Source organism: Podarcis vaucheri, assembly GCF_965113315.1.
Source record: "Podarcis vaucheri genome assembly, chromosome: 5".
Classification (NCBI taxonomy): Eukaryota; Metazoa; Chordata; class Lepidosauria; order Squamata; family Lacertidae; genus Podarcis; species Podarcis vaucheri.
The window spans coordinates 56,077,052-56,090,618 of record NC_138763.1 but is presented as its reverse complement, the minus strand read 5'-3'; the positions used below and the strand labels follow the sequence as shown (position 1 = coordinate 56,090,618).

Sequence of the window (13,567 nt, the reverse complement as noted above, 5' to 3'; positions counted from 1 at the left end):
GAGTGCTGGCATTGCAAACAGATGTCCTGGAACAGTTAGAGCCCTTACTATAATGTCACTAATGCTGGGGAAATAGCACAACGACAAAAAATAGAATTGTGTGTGTACAGACAAGCAACATGGGAAGCAGTTCTGCTTTGCCCACAGGAATCACAGAATTGTAGAGTTGGAAGGGGCCATGAGGGTCATTTAGTCCCACCTCCTGCAATGTAGGGATCTTTTACCCAAACGTAAGGCTCAAACACATGACACACAAGGCTACCTAAAATTTCAGTATTTTTGACTATTTCCAGTGCATGGAGTCTCAGCCTCTGCCCAAAAAACAATTTACACTTTTGAAAATCTGTTTAAAGATGCATTTCAGCACAGCACCATATTAGCCAAACATCTGTCTCCCATTCATGAGCTGGCCGCAACGTCACTGAAAAGCGGGTCCTAAATGCTACACTGCCCCATTCAGTTCCTGTAGTGAAATGCTTGGAAACTGCTGAACAGTAACGGCATCCTTAAGTGGTAGAGAGGGGGAAAATATCTTACAAAACATAAAGAAATTTGATATTGGCAAGCAGGCTGTTATGTATTATTAAGAGGTACATCGGACTGCCTTTTTCTTTTTTTCCTGAATGTGGGAATGTCCGTAATGATCTTCTACATTAAAGGCTATGTTTTTGAAGCCTCTCTCTCTCACTCCTCTAAATTTTTTGGGTTGGAATCCCCCAAAGGCTGCTCTACATGAGAGAGAAAGCATAAGGAGGTTTCACATTTTCTCCCCCTTCCAGAGCTCATGCTGAGGATGTCCAGATGCCCTCTTAAACCTCTTCCCAAAGACCAGAGCGGTGTCCTAACTTGTCCTCTACAAATCCCCTTTTCTGAATGTTGTGTGCCGTGTCAGTGATGAAGATTTTTGTGTGAATCTTTTTTAAAAAATTGTTTTACTCTGCTCTATCAAGCTGATGTGGACATGGCAAGGTGGCTCACGTGGTTAATGGTGGCAGAACAGCTGCTGTCCACACCGTAGGGGTTGTGGGTGCTGGTTGGAGGAGGATTATGGGTGTGGTGACCCTTTGAATACTTCCATTCATATAGTTCTATGTTCCTATGATTCCAGGTTGAACAGATGATATGGTCAGAAGGAGCAGGTGCCTCCAGGCACACAGAAAAAACTGCAAAGGAGTCACGAAACAGTGTATCATCTGCAGCTTTAGCCAACTTTTCCTTTCTCTGCCACACACTGCACAGCAGCAACAATTTCCTTTGATGGGTTTTCTTCACAAAAATCCAGACCGCCATGTTAAGAAAGGCAGCAGCAGTCAGTAAAAGTACAACTAATCCAGGCCTCCTCTCTTGTCACAGGAAACGTGAAAGCATTTTCTAGGTTCCACGATAAACACATGCACTCTAATGAATCACCCCAGGAGGTGGTTTGCGCACACAAATGCAAACCAAATCCTACCATGTATGGGTGTTCCATTTTAATTTAATACACCTATGTAAATGGACAATTCAGTGTAGATTGGGGTAAAATGCTGTCATTTCCCCAATCCATTTCAACAGGAGTAGAAGCGGCTTAGTCATGCTGGCCACATGATCCAGAAAAACTGTCTGTGGACAAATGACGGCTCCCTCGGCCGGTAAAGTGAGATGAGCGCCGCAACCCCAGAGTCGTCTGTGACTGGACTTAACTGTCAGGGGGGCCCTTTACCTTTACCTTTTATACATCCCTTTATGCACTCAGTCACCCTCTTCACTGAAGTTAGTGGGGAAACAAAACATAAAAGAATTGTGTGTCTGCCTCACAGTGCATAATAGGACTTTGGATGAGGGCAGATGGCATTTAATTGAAACACTGTGGTACAGGATTATTTTGATAGGTTTACTTGGTTAAAAAAACTTCTCCACATTAAAAAGACTTCCCGCATCTGCCACCCTCAGATAAATTTCCCTATTAACCACAATAATAATAACATTGTGTTATTTATTAAATCAAAGCTCCCCCCAGTTTTCTTGCTTTGACACAAATGTGCTGAGTGATTCCCGCTTATGTGTGCATTTGAATTGTGGCAGCCAGTGTTGCATCATAGTCTAGCAGAAAGCTTTTAACTTTGTTTGAAATGCTGGTGCCTCTGCAAGCAAGACTATAAACTAGTTGGTTCTTGTCCTGAATCAGGAGATTTATGACATTGAGGGGTGATGTCATGTTTACCAAAAGGGCTAGCTTCACAAAGACTCTTTCAGTCAGTCCTATTCAGGCAGAAAAGAGATTTGACCCCGCCTAGGATCCGTAGAAGTCTTACAAAACACCCCACAAACAAGTAGTTTTGATGTTCAAAATAGGTCTGCATTCCTTCTTACATTTCATCAGATGCCCATAAATGATCCCAGAGGCCAAGTAAGAAACTGCAATGATTACTAAACCAAGCAGTGTGTAAGACGCAGCAGCTTATACAGACATGCAGAATTATGAGAGAGCTCAACAACAGTTTTGATACTAGTCAAATTTCTCAGGGGGCTTTGCCTAGCCATGGCTGTGACGATGGGCAAGAGAGGGTGAGAGCGAGCTTTTATCCCAGTTCCACTTTTTTTTTTTTTTTTGGCTGGAATTGCTCCTCTTTCCAAAGAATACAAATTACACAATCTTTGTTTTCTGACAGGCACTGCATTTGTGGAAACTTCATCACCATGTTTTTAAGAGGGTTGCAGCAGAACATCTTCCCGTGCTGGTTGCACATCACAGGCTTAAAACGCAAATCCCCTTTTAACCTGCCTTTTGCCAAAAGGGCACATCACTTTGCTTCTTTCCATGATCATTTCCCCTCGCTTCCAAAGCTATGTTGTGTGTTAGCCATCCTTTCTACTACTGAGTCCTCTTTCTTCAGGGAGAGAAAGCGCTGAGGGGATCAAAAGAGATTGTTTTTGTCTGTGCATCTGTTTAAAACACCAGACAACAGGCTGTGAAGAAGGCTGACAATAAGCAAAAAATGTATATATGTTAAACATAAGATAAGGCAAAGTAGGAACACTGGTTCCTCTTTCCAGGTCTTAGATGTTGCTGCTGTTGCTACTGCAGCTGATGTCACTGCTACAATGGCTGCTCTTTAAATGTGCAATAGTGACCACATAGAGAATACCTGGCAGACAGGCAGAATTAGATCTTTTGCTTCCAATGGGTGTGGTGTAGTTAAATGGGCTCTTTATTCGGGGAGTGGCTGAACGAATTGGGGGACAGTGACGAAAAATACCTACTCCCCACACCCTAAGTGTTCTATCCTTCTTCTAGGAACTACTTTCATTGACTTCTTGGTTAATGGTCCAAGGAGTGAAAAAGCATGTCAGGTGGAAAATGATGCAAAGGAATAGAAGAGACACACTAAAAGTGGCACGTTACAGATTTTTGTCCAGCAATTTCACTTTTTCTTGCTTCCTAGCCCATTCTTCACACATTATCCATATAATCAGATCTCGAAAACACAGGGCGCTTCTTAATTTTTTTCCTCTGAGCTTTCTACTACAGACTGGAAACACTGATACCTATCTTTTCCAATTACAGTATCATTAATCACCACATATTTTCATTTTCCTACATGTGGGCTCGGAAATACAACCCACATGTAAGTGCCGTCGTGTACATTCCAGATCAATTCGGCTCACGTGACTTCTAGGTCGGGGCCACTGAACCATGTTGCACAAAACAAGCAGGAGAATGAAATCATCGAAAGGTAAACAATGAATTAAGCAAACACAGATACACAGTTGCCAGCTGTGTTATGAAGCAGATAAACATGACCTTCAGAGGAGAACTACCTAAGGTAGCCCAGTTGAACAACCTATTTGGAATGGGAACAAATATCCAAAACAAACCTTCTTGAATCTAGTGTCTTTGCGCAGTTTGCAGGCCCTTCCACAACCACAACTACAACTACAACCAGTAGGATAACCTTTCCCAAACTTGAGTCCCCAGATATCTTTGAACTACAATTCCCATCATTTCTGGCAATTATTTATTTGTTAAATTGCTATACCACAACCATCCAAGAATCACAGGGCATTTTACAACACAGAAACCCAAAATTACACAATATGGTAACAAAGAATAACAATAGTCCCCCTCCCCATTTAAAAGGCCATATTGCCCTAATCCCCTGGCCTACCTGGCAGCAAGTCAGTATGCCAAGTCCCCAGTCTAGGGTCCATCCAAGTGTCCTAAGTCCAAAGCGAAGTACAGTCCCTCAGATCCTGGAGGATCATGGGCAGCTGAGCAGACCCAGCACCTCAGCTCTGCTTCCCTAGCCTACTTTGCCTGCTGATTGCAGCAGTTGGTCTTGATGAGGCATGTGACCCTCACCTGTTCCAAGCCCACTCCAGCTAAGGAATCACACATCTCACAGAGCTAGCGAGCCCCACCTGGCCAGCTAGGGAGATGAACTATGGGCCTTTGCCTGCCTCAGCTTGGGAGAAGAGAAATGTTTTTGTCTGGTGCCTAAATATAGGTGACAAAGGTGCCAGGCAATCCCCCTAGAGAGAGCATTCCACAAATAAGGAGCCATTGCAGAAAAGGCCCGTACTTGTGTTGCCACCCTCAATACATTTCGTGGAGGAGGCACACAAAGGAGGACCTCAGATGATGATTGCAGGGTCTAGGTCAGTTTATATGGAGAGAGGCGGTCCTTGAGGTATCATGGTCCTGAACTGTTTGTGCTATTAGCTATTGTGGCTGGGGGTTGATGGGAATTGTAGTCCAGCAATATTTCTCATTTAAAATATATCCTGGAACTTGCCTTCCGTTCTGGAGTCAGTGCCTTCCTGTCTGAGGGTAATGACAGACAATGCTAAAGCAAGGATCATCATCATCATCATCATCTTTTTTCCTCTCTCTTTTTTTTACAAAATGTAGCTTACAACAAAAAAGACAAATACAAATGAATCACACACACATGACAACCAGCATTAAACTAAGAGTATAATCTAAAATTCAGCACAGTGACATCTGGGCACAAGGTAAGTTGATTGACATGTTACAGAGGGTAAGGAGGCCCTGCAGGTTGCTGCCAATAGCATCAACACCACTTTTTGGCAAAACCTAGTTCTAAACAGTGTGACTTTCATGATGAGAAACTTTATCAAATATGGTAAAAGGTGTGTTAAAAGGTGCAGCTCTTGACGCACCACACAACTGAACAGAAGCAAAAAAGGAGAAGTTTAATGACATAGGGATTAATTTTTAAAGAAAGAAGGAAAGCCTAGGCTCTCTTAATCTGAATTCTATACTGCACAAGCAGGCATTTTTGCACACAGATACGATAACATAGGCTTGTAGATGCCCTGACCGCATGAATGTTTATATCTGTTACCAGAGCCATTGTTCTGGCTAACTCCTGGCAGACTCTAATGGGCCTGATGGGAGTTGTTGTCCCAAACATATGCAGTGGGGGGGGGGGGCTTATTGCTTACCTCTACTTTAATACATGATATAGAAGGAAGCTCTACAGTGGTACCTCGGGTTAAGTACTTAATTCATTCCGGAGGTCCGTTCTTAACCTGAAACTCTTCTTAACCTGAAGCACCACTTTAGCTAATGGGGCCTCCTGCTGCTGCCATGCCGCCGGAGCCTGATTTCTGTTCTCATCCCAAAGCAAAGTTCTTAACCTGAAGCACTATTTCTGGGTTAGCGGAGTGTGTAACTTGAAGCGTATGTAACCTGAAGCATATGTAAACCAAGGTACCACTGTATTTGGACACTAGTAGTGGGTCACTCCTTCAGGGTGCGATGAGGGTGAGGACACTCCCCATGGGTGCCTGGTTGAGGATAGACTTGCTCCTAGGTGAGAGGCTGGAGCATCTGTAGGGTGGCGAGTTGGAGATGTGATTTAACCCAGCTCCCTAGTGAGAAATATAATGCTGGGGAGCCACATCTGTATTAAAAGTAGGAATACAGTTCACAAAAGTATACCCAGTGGGACTGGTGGGTTTTGGGTTATTTGCTCTTTTATAGTATAGTCTTCTGTTTCTTCCTTTTTTTTTTTGCATTAATATTCTGTTCACTATTGGGGGGGGGCTTTGCCCTCCCCATGGTATATAAATAAACGAGAACAGAACTAGCAGCTTATTGAAAGAATACTTTCTACTCTCTACCATTACCTTTCCATCTGTCTGGGAAAGAATGACTCTGATACAGTACATGCTTTTCAAGGTTACAGTCAGTGTTCATTATTTACGGGTGTTGCGAACAGATAAATCAGTGGTCAAGCGGTCCAGAGTGATTCATAGAAACCTCTGGGGTTAGATGCCAGGAACCTCCTGGCACCCATTCTATTGGGGCTGACTACATAGCTTTGTAATTATAGGGAAGGAGTTGATATTTCAAAATGTCTACGTTTACTCTCTGGGGAATGTAGCCGTGAATATTATGTCCATTAAGTTATGCAGCAGTCACTGATCTGTCACGTTGGTTGTGGTTTCTTTTTAACATGAGCTTAGTATTCTGGGCCCATTCTCAGAACCATTTCTGAACATGCTATTTGAAAAACTATGTATGCTAACTCTTGTCAAGCACCATGGCATGTTGCTTGTAATAACCATTGCCCCAACCAGAATCTGGCATTAGTAGGCTTTGGAAAACATTATTTTGCATGCAGTTTCCAATATGCAGCGCTTTTTTTGTTAAAGAAAAGAGGTGCCATTACCTGAAACTTACTTTGCACACCTGAAGCCTGAAGAAAGCAGGATTGATGATGGGCAGGGAGTTCAATCCTGCTCACTATCTCCCCCCCCATCCCATGGGTCAACTTTGGCAGGTGGGTGGGACCCTGCCCTCACCTGTGAATCATGTTCTGTAGCATCATTATGATGCATTATTGAATTTATTATTCAGTAGGAGGTAAGTGATATATTATTAGGTGGCAACTGGCATTGTGCTTTTGCCTCCCAGAGCGATAATCTGTAATGCTTGTGTTTCAAAGCTGCATAATACAACTCAGTGTCAGAGACTGAATCAGTACAGAGTAAGGCCCTACCTGGGTGGAAGATGGGCAGGGAGAAGCGATGTCGCTGTTTGTCACTGCATAGTTGTAGATGGCGGTCAGCAAACGAGCCGGTTCTAAATCATGCTTAATGCTACCAGAGATATTTTTGTAGCCTGGACATTTTGTTGACTGGGGATTAGCTGTGTCGTCTATGTGGTTGGTGGGAATGCTTGAGAGTGCAGTTTGTATAGGGAAGAGTGCTAAGGATGTATTTGGGAAAGGTTATAGCGGGAGCAGAGAAGTGTGGGCGCAGCTTCTATTTCAGTTATTTTGCTTAGCTGCTAATGATACTGTATATGTGCCATTTTACTATATGTTTGTGCTATTTCATGTTTATCTGTCATTTTTTAAATATTTAAAAGGATATTTTGTTGTCCTGTTCATCATGCTGCTTAACCTTCAATTGCAGTATCTGATGCTTTGCAATGTTCTACTGTATGTTTTAAAATAAGTTATAAATATAAGTGGCATATAAATGATGTAATTATACAATTAATCCTCACTATTACTAGTGCAACACACTGACTGGTCCAAATGCACGCTGGTTTTCAAATATGTTATTACACTTCTCCATTTGATAATATCAGTGTGGTGCTTCCTTTAAGGGAGACATGAGGTGCAAAGTTGTTCTGTTTATTGCTCCAAGAAGCCGTTTCAGTGATTACTTTCATCTGACCCTTATCAGCGTCAAACCAGAAAGTTTACTTAAACTTAGTTAAACTTACAAACATGCGCCCCCACAGCCATGGACATGCTGATACACAGGCAGACAAATAAACATTTCTAAACATTCCTGGGTGGTGGGCGAAAGCTTTTTCTGAGAAACAGATCTTCAGACAGTGAGAACCCATCACACACACAGGAAGTAGAGAGTCAATCTAAACATTGCAGTTTCCATAAGAACCAGAAAACCATCAACTGTCGTCAGAAAGAGGGCAATGTGCAGTTTAAGATGTCAATAGAGTAAACCTAGCTGTTTGTCTGCTGGCTGAACCTCATCTTTGCCCACAGCTCCAGCTTACTGACATTTGAATTGTTATTGGAATGGGATGGACGTCCTCCTGAGAGTCGCTGCATTTCTGGGAATTCTCTCAACAGTATTACTGGTGGTGAAGTGGCATGTCCCAACAATTGCATGTTGGCTTTCCAAAGAACTTATTGCTCCAACTTCCTGAGTTCTTGAGATAGCAGGTGTCTAAAAGCTCATTTCCATGCAAATAGTTTGTGCTGGCGTTGCCAAATGTTATTGGGTTGTTGCTGTTTTTAAGCTCTAATTGAAATTTTTGAATGCTTTTGGCCAATATGTGTTTATGATGACAATGTTGCATGGCACTTTACTATGTGAAAAAAGTCAAAAGGGGCTTAAAATCTATAATATGTCATGCGGAAAATGGGGCGGGCGGGCTAAATAGACAAGGAGTATGCATTTGTTTCAGTTAAATGATGTACGTAGCTTTGTTATAGCATTATGTATGGACTGATATGATGTGCCAAAGTCTTCATGGCTTTGCAGAGGAATATGAAGAGATGGCATCACACGGATCTTGTGCATCGGATAAGAAGTAGGCAGCAAGGGGGGAAAGCTGGCATTGTTTACGGTGGAAATGCAACCTTTTTGGACCAGAGGGCACATTTGAAATCTGAGAGTGTGTTGTGGGTGCCAGTTATCAACCAACAGATAGCGGGGAAACCCATGGGAGGTGGAACTCATTTAGCATCCTCCCATCTAAAAGTGGCTTTGCAGGTGAAGGCTGTTGAGAGGTGGTGAATAGGCTTGAATACCAAAACTCTGGAGATGCAACTTAGTGTCTTCCATAGACAAAAACCAAGTGTCTTTCATAGACTGTTGAATGTATTTGCTTTAATGCAAGCAGATGCTTCTATTTGAAAGGGAGGTCAGTCTCTTGATTTAAAGGTCCACTAATCAAGCTGAGGTGAAAGGCCTTCCCACCCACCACCTACTTTGGTCTTTGAAGCATTCTTTGCACACCATCACTGGGAACATTAGGAAGGCCTTTGGTACACGATGGCATTTCTCTATGTGCCAGAGGTTCTGGTAGATCAAAGGACACATCGCTTCAAATAGTTTGTGGCTTATCAAATGCTTATCCTAGAACTACTGACCTCTCAATCATTTATTAACAAACCTCCATCCAACAACCTTTTGCCTCATGTTGTCTGGGGGGAAACCGTTTACATGGTTCGAACAGTTTATACAAAAAAGGACCCAGATTCTGACCTTCCTGGGTTCACCCAGTTTCCTTGTATTAAAGAAGATTAATTAAAGAAACAAGCACAGTTTGCCTAAAATGTGTTTAAGATAGGAAAGCCCCAATTAGTATAATGACATAGAGCAAAAGTAATGATGCGGTTACCGGTTATGCATTCCTGGCGTGCTGTGAAGAAAACTGTCTCAGAAATCAAACTTAAGTGAAATATCTGACAGGAAGAGAGAAATTCTAGTAGTTATGCTACCAGGGCCCATTCATATGTCCCCCTTATCAACCCCTAGCATGCAGTAACTTCTGAGTGTGCTACCACTGGCCATGGTACTTTCTTTGTTTTCAATTGAAGAGAGAGAACTCAGCTTGTGAAAAAGACCAAGGGGGAATCTAGACACACTTTAAAGAAAATGTTGTAAAAATGCTTTTTAATTTTTTAAAGAAAAATATAGTGAATTTGCCATAGCTCACCATCGCCATCTAGTGTCACATTTGTATAATGCACTTTACAACACACTTAAAATGTTTTATTTGCAGCTGTATAGCTGAGTCCCAAGTTTTTAAAAGTAACTACTTTAGTGTGCTACTTCATAGCTAGTAGCTGAACTGTACAGTTAAATGGCTGCATATGTCTTTTTTGTAAACCTTTTGGGTTTGTTTGTTTTTTGCAATCAAGCCGTGTATAAATATTGTGAGATTAAACAAATAAACGAATTATGCGCAAGTCTTCTCCATATGCTTAGGTCTTCTGAAGAGGCGTACTAGCTTTTTGGAACTGTATGCAGGGAGCAGGGACTTATTGGTGGTGGTGCTGTCATTATGCACTTTGCTTTCCAGGGCCGGAATCGGTTTATTAGAGGACCACTTGGCTTGTTCTCTTTGGCCTTCAGACTTTTGCATTTAGAAAGGCCTCTGGGTATAACGGGCTGAGACGGCTGGTTGATTGTAATGCTGCCATTCTGACAGCTGTGATTTCAGGGTGTTTGTTCTATTGCTTTGTATTGGTTCTTGTGCCTTTAAGTGGATTTTAACTGGTTTTGCAGTACATAATTTTTCTCCTGGTCAAAAGTTGAGAAATAAATTGGAAATAAAAATATATTAGATTAAATTTAAAGGGTTCATCTCATTGATGGTGGTTAAATGTGTATTAAATTAAGCTGTTGCTATAGGCCTGTATATTTTCAATGCAAAGCACTTAATTAGAAATAGGCATGGATGGGCATTGGTCTAATCACATAACTAATGACCAGGGCCGCTCAGAATCTCCAGTCTTTGCTCACGTGGTAGAGTATGTTTTGGACTGGAGCCATCATTTCCATCTCTGGCTTAACTGGATAATTTATATCTCCATATGCAGCAGGCTGCAAAGACAGACATATCATGTTCTATAGTGGCATTCACATTATCGCTTTTAGTGGACTGTCAGTTGTCATTGCCATTAGAAACCCTAATTTTTCATGGCCATATAATTTGATGTTTTGAATTACACGGGGCTTAGGCTCTTTATTTCCCCAAAGCATGACAGTTCCTGAATTAAGCTACCTCATATTAGGAGGACTTTTTAAAAAAGAAACAAGCCGTGAAATAGGAGGCTTGTTTTTAAAAGATTATTTTAAATAATCTATGGGTTTTCCCCCCTTTCTTTTTTACTTGCAGAGTAGCATAAGGAAGCTGAGCAGGGCAAAATGAAGGCAGGGTTCATGCTTGCTAGTAGAGGTTTAAGGGGTTCAAACTATCCTAAACATCTTTGCAGAAGCTTAAGAAAAGCTTGGCCTTTCACTCAATATGAAAAAACCCCAAAGTGCTGCACCAAGAAGCACAAAACAATCCTTCTGCAGTGCCACAAATCCAACTTAATGATGTAACGTTGGAAAGTGTTGGTCAGTTTTCCTACCTGGACTGTTATCTTTCCACAAGGCCAAACATTGATGCTGAAATCCAGCATCGCCTGAGCTCTGCAGCTTTCTTCTGATTGAATTACAGAGTGTTTGAGGACCAGGACATTCTTAGGGAAACCAAAATGCTTGTTTACAAAGCTATTGCACTATAAACTTTGCTGTATGCTTGTGAAATGTGGATCACTTATAAACGCCATATCCAACTCCTTGAAAGTCTCTGAAAAGTTTTACATATCACTTGGAAAGACAGGGAAACTAATGTCAGTGTACTGGAAGAAGCAAAGAAAACCAGTATCAAAGTAATGATTCTTCAAGATCAACTTTGTTGGACTGGTGATGTTGTTCGGATGCCTGATTATCGTCCTCCAAAGCAACTACTCTATTTCCAACTTAAGAATGGAAAGTGAAATGCCAGTGGACAGCAAAATAGGTTTAAAGACACTCTCAAAGTAAATCTTAAAAAATGCAATATAAGCATGGAAAATTGGGAAATGCTGGCCTGCGAGCATGCCAGTTGGATAAAAGCCTCTACCAAAGGCATCATGGACTTTGAAGAAGCATGAAAGGGAGAAATGTGCTAAGAGAAAAGCACGTTTGGCAACTCTCACCCAGAAACCTATGTCCCCACTGTGGAAGGATGTGTGGATCCAGAACTGGCCTCCACAGTCACTCACAGACACACTGTTAAGACCATATTCATGAAAGACAATCTTACTCAGCAGAAGTGATTGCCAAAGAAGATGAAGACTGGGGTGGGGATTTTGGGGGGCCCAAGGACTGCACTGACCATTGGCCCATACTCCAGAAACCATATGTCTGCAGTGAGAGTGGCTAACCCATAGTTTTACACATACAACACACATACAAAGACACACAGCTCTCTCTGTTTATCAAATGATCAATCTGATAACCAGGAAGGGAATGGTGTGCCTTCCCACTATCGTCTGGGCTGCCAGGAGAGGTTTAAACATTCCTATACAAATTTAATTAATTAATTATCCCTGCCCACCTCAGCAGTGCCTATTTAAACCCCATGCCCCTTTGCCATTGCTGTCAAAAACATCAGTGGGATCTTGCAGGAAGAAGAAGAAAAATCTGGGATTTGCAGGTAAGTAATCCACCTTTGGATCGAACCATGAGTTGTATCCAAGGCTTTTCCATTTATGTCAACCATTTACGTTCATGTTTCGCTAACCGCTCCTATCCACTGTGGCCCCTTGCAACATCTCCCCCCCCCAAAGCTGCTGCTGAGAGTTGGGGGACCCTCTGTACAGGAAATGATGCAGAGGACTCCAATATCTAGGATCTCGAGTAGGGGGTCAGAGAAAACTGGGTGTGAGAGCAAAGCTGACATTAAATACAATCCTCTGTTGCTTTAGCATCTCTGGGGTTGGATATAGGCATCAGTCCCACCAATGGCAGAAAAGGGGAGAGGTCTTCTGCTGATTCTCCCCACCCCAACTGCCAGCAGGATCACTCCACTGGGGTTTGTGGCTAGAGAAAGCCTTTCCGTCAATGGAAGGTGAAGTCCTTTGTGTTTTTAGACGTTGTTTTTAAATTATTTTAGAGTCACCACAACAAGCATTCCAGTACTCAAAGCCTGAGTCCCCCGGCAAGTTCTCATTATGTAAACCCTATGAAATGAATAGGAATGGCACAAGGGTAAAGTAGCAGGTCTTAGCAAGACCCCATTTACTAGAACTCCCTAGTTTCTGCTCTTGGTGTTTAACAACAAGAAGCATCTCCCAAAGTTAATTAGCTAACCGCCATCTGTTGGCAGAAGAATAGCCAAACTTTCAAAGCTCAGCCTTTTCTTCAGGCACATGACACCTTCTCTCTGGGAAAAAACGCAACACCTCAGATTTAATGACCTAAACATACAGAACGGGTAGATTAATTAACAGTGCAAACACTTCACTCATCTTTCAGGTAGATGACATTGTAATGATGTGCAAAAGACTTGTTAAGGTATTATCAAGACTGCAATATTTTCATTGCTTAATGAACCTGGTTACCTATACAGATTCAGGTTTGCATGAATTTAATTAACCACATGCTATCATTTCCGCCTGAAAAAAAGCAGTGGTGTGAAGTTTACAAGATTACATTCACTCAATATTGCAGATAAAGATGGTGAATGATATATAAAAAACTTCTGGGACAGGAACCAGTCTTCTTATAGTGTACAAAGCGCCATGCACATTGAAGGCTTTTTATAAGCAAAAAAGAACAATCAAGTGGTGTATGATCCATTCCTGGGCCCTGGTACCAGAACAAAGAAACAATCAAGTTGTATATAAATTTAAACAAACAAACAAACAAACAAACAAACAAACAAACAAAAAAACAAGGGTTCCCAGATGGACCACCATCCAAACAGTGGCCAGATACAAATCTGCTTAGCTTCAACAAAGTGACTACATCATAT

The 13,567-nt window shown here is 41.9% G+C and overlaps 1 long non-coding RNA gene across 1 annotated transcript in view; it reads left to right on the top strand.

The window, feature by feature from the left end:
- The first annotated feature begins 7,870 nt into the window (after positions 1 to 7,870).
- The window catches only part of LOC309532496, a 43,889-nt gene continuing 38,192 nt past the window's right edge, over positions 7,871 to 13,567 (top strand). Inside the window, exon 1 of the long non-coding RNA XR_014219883.1 lies at positions 7,871 to 8,156. This is a non-coding gene — a long non-coding RNA (uncharacterized lncRNA). The remainder of the gene's footprint in view (positions 8,157 to 13,567) is intronic.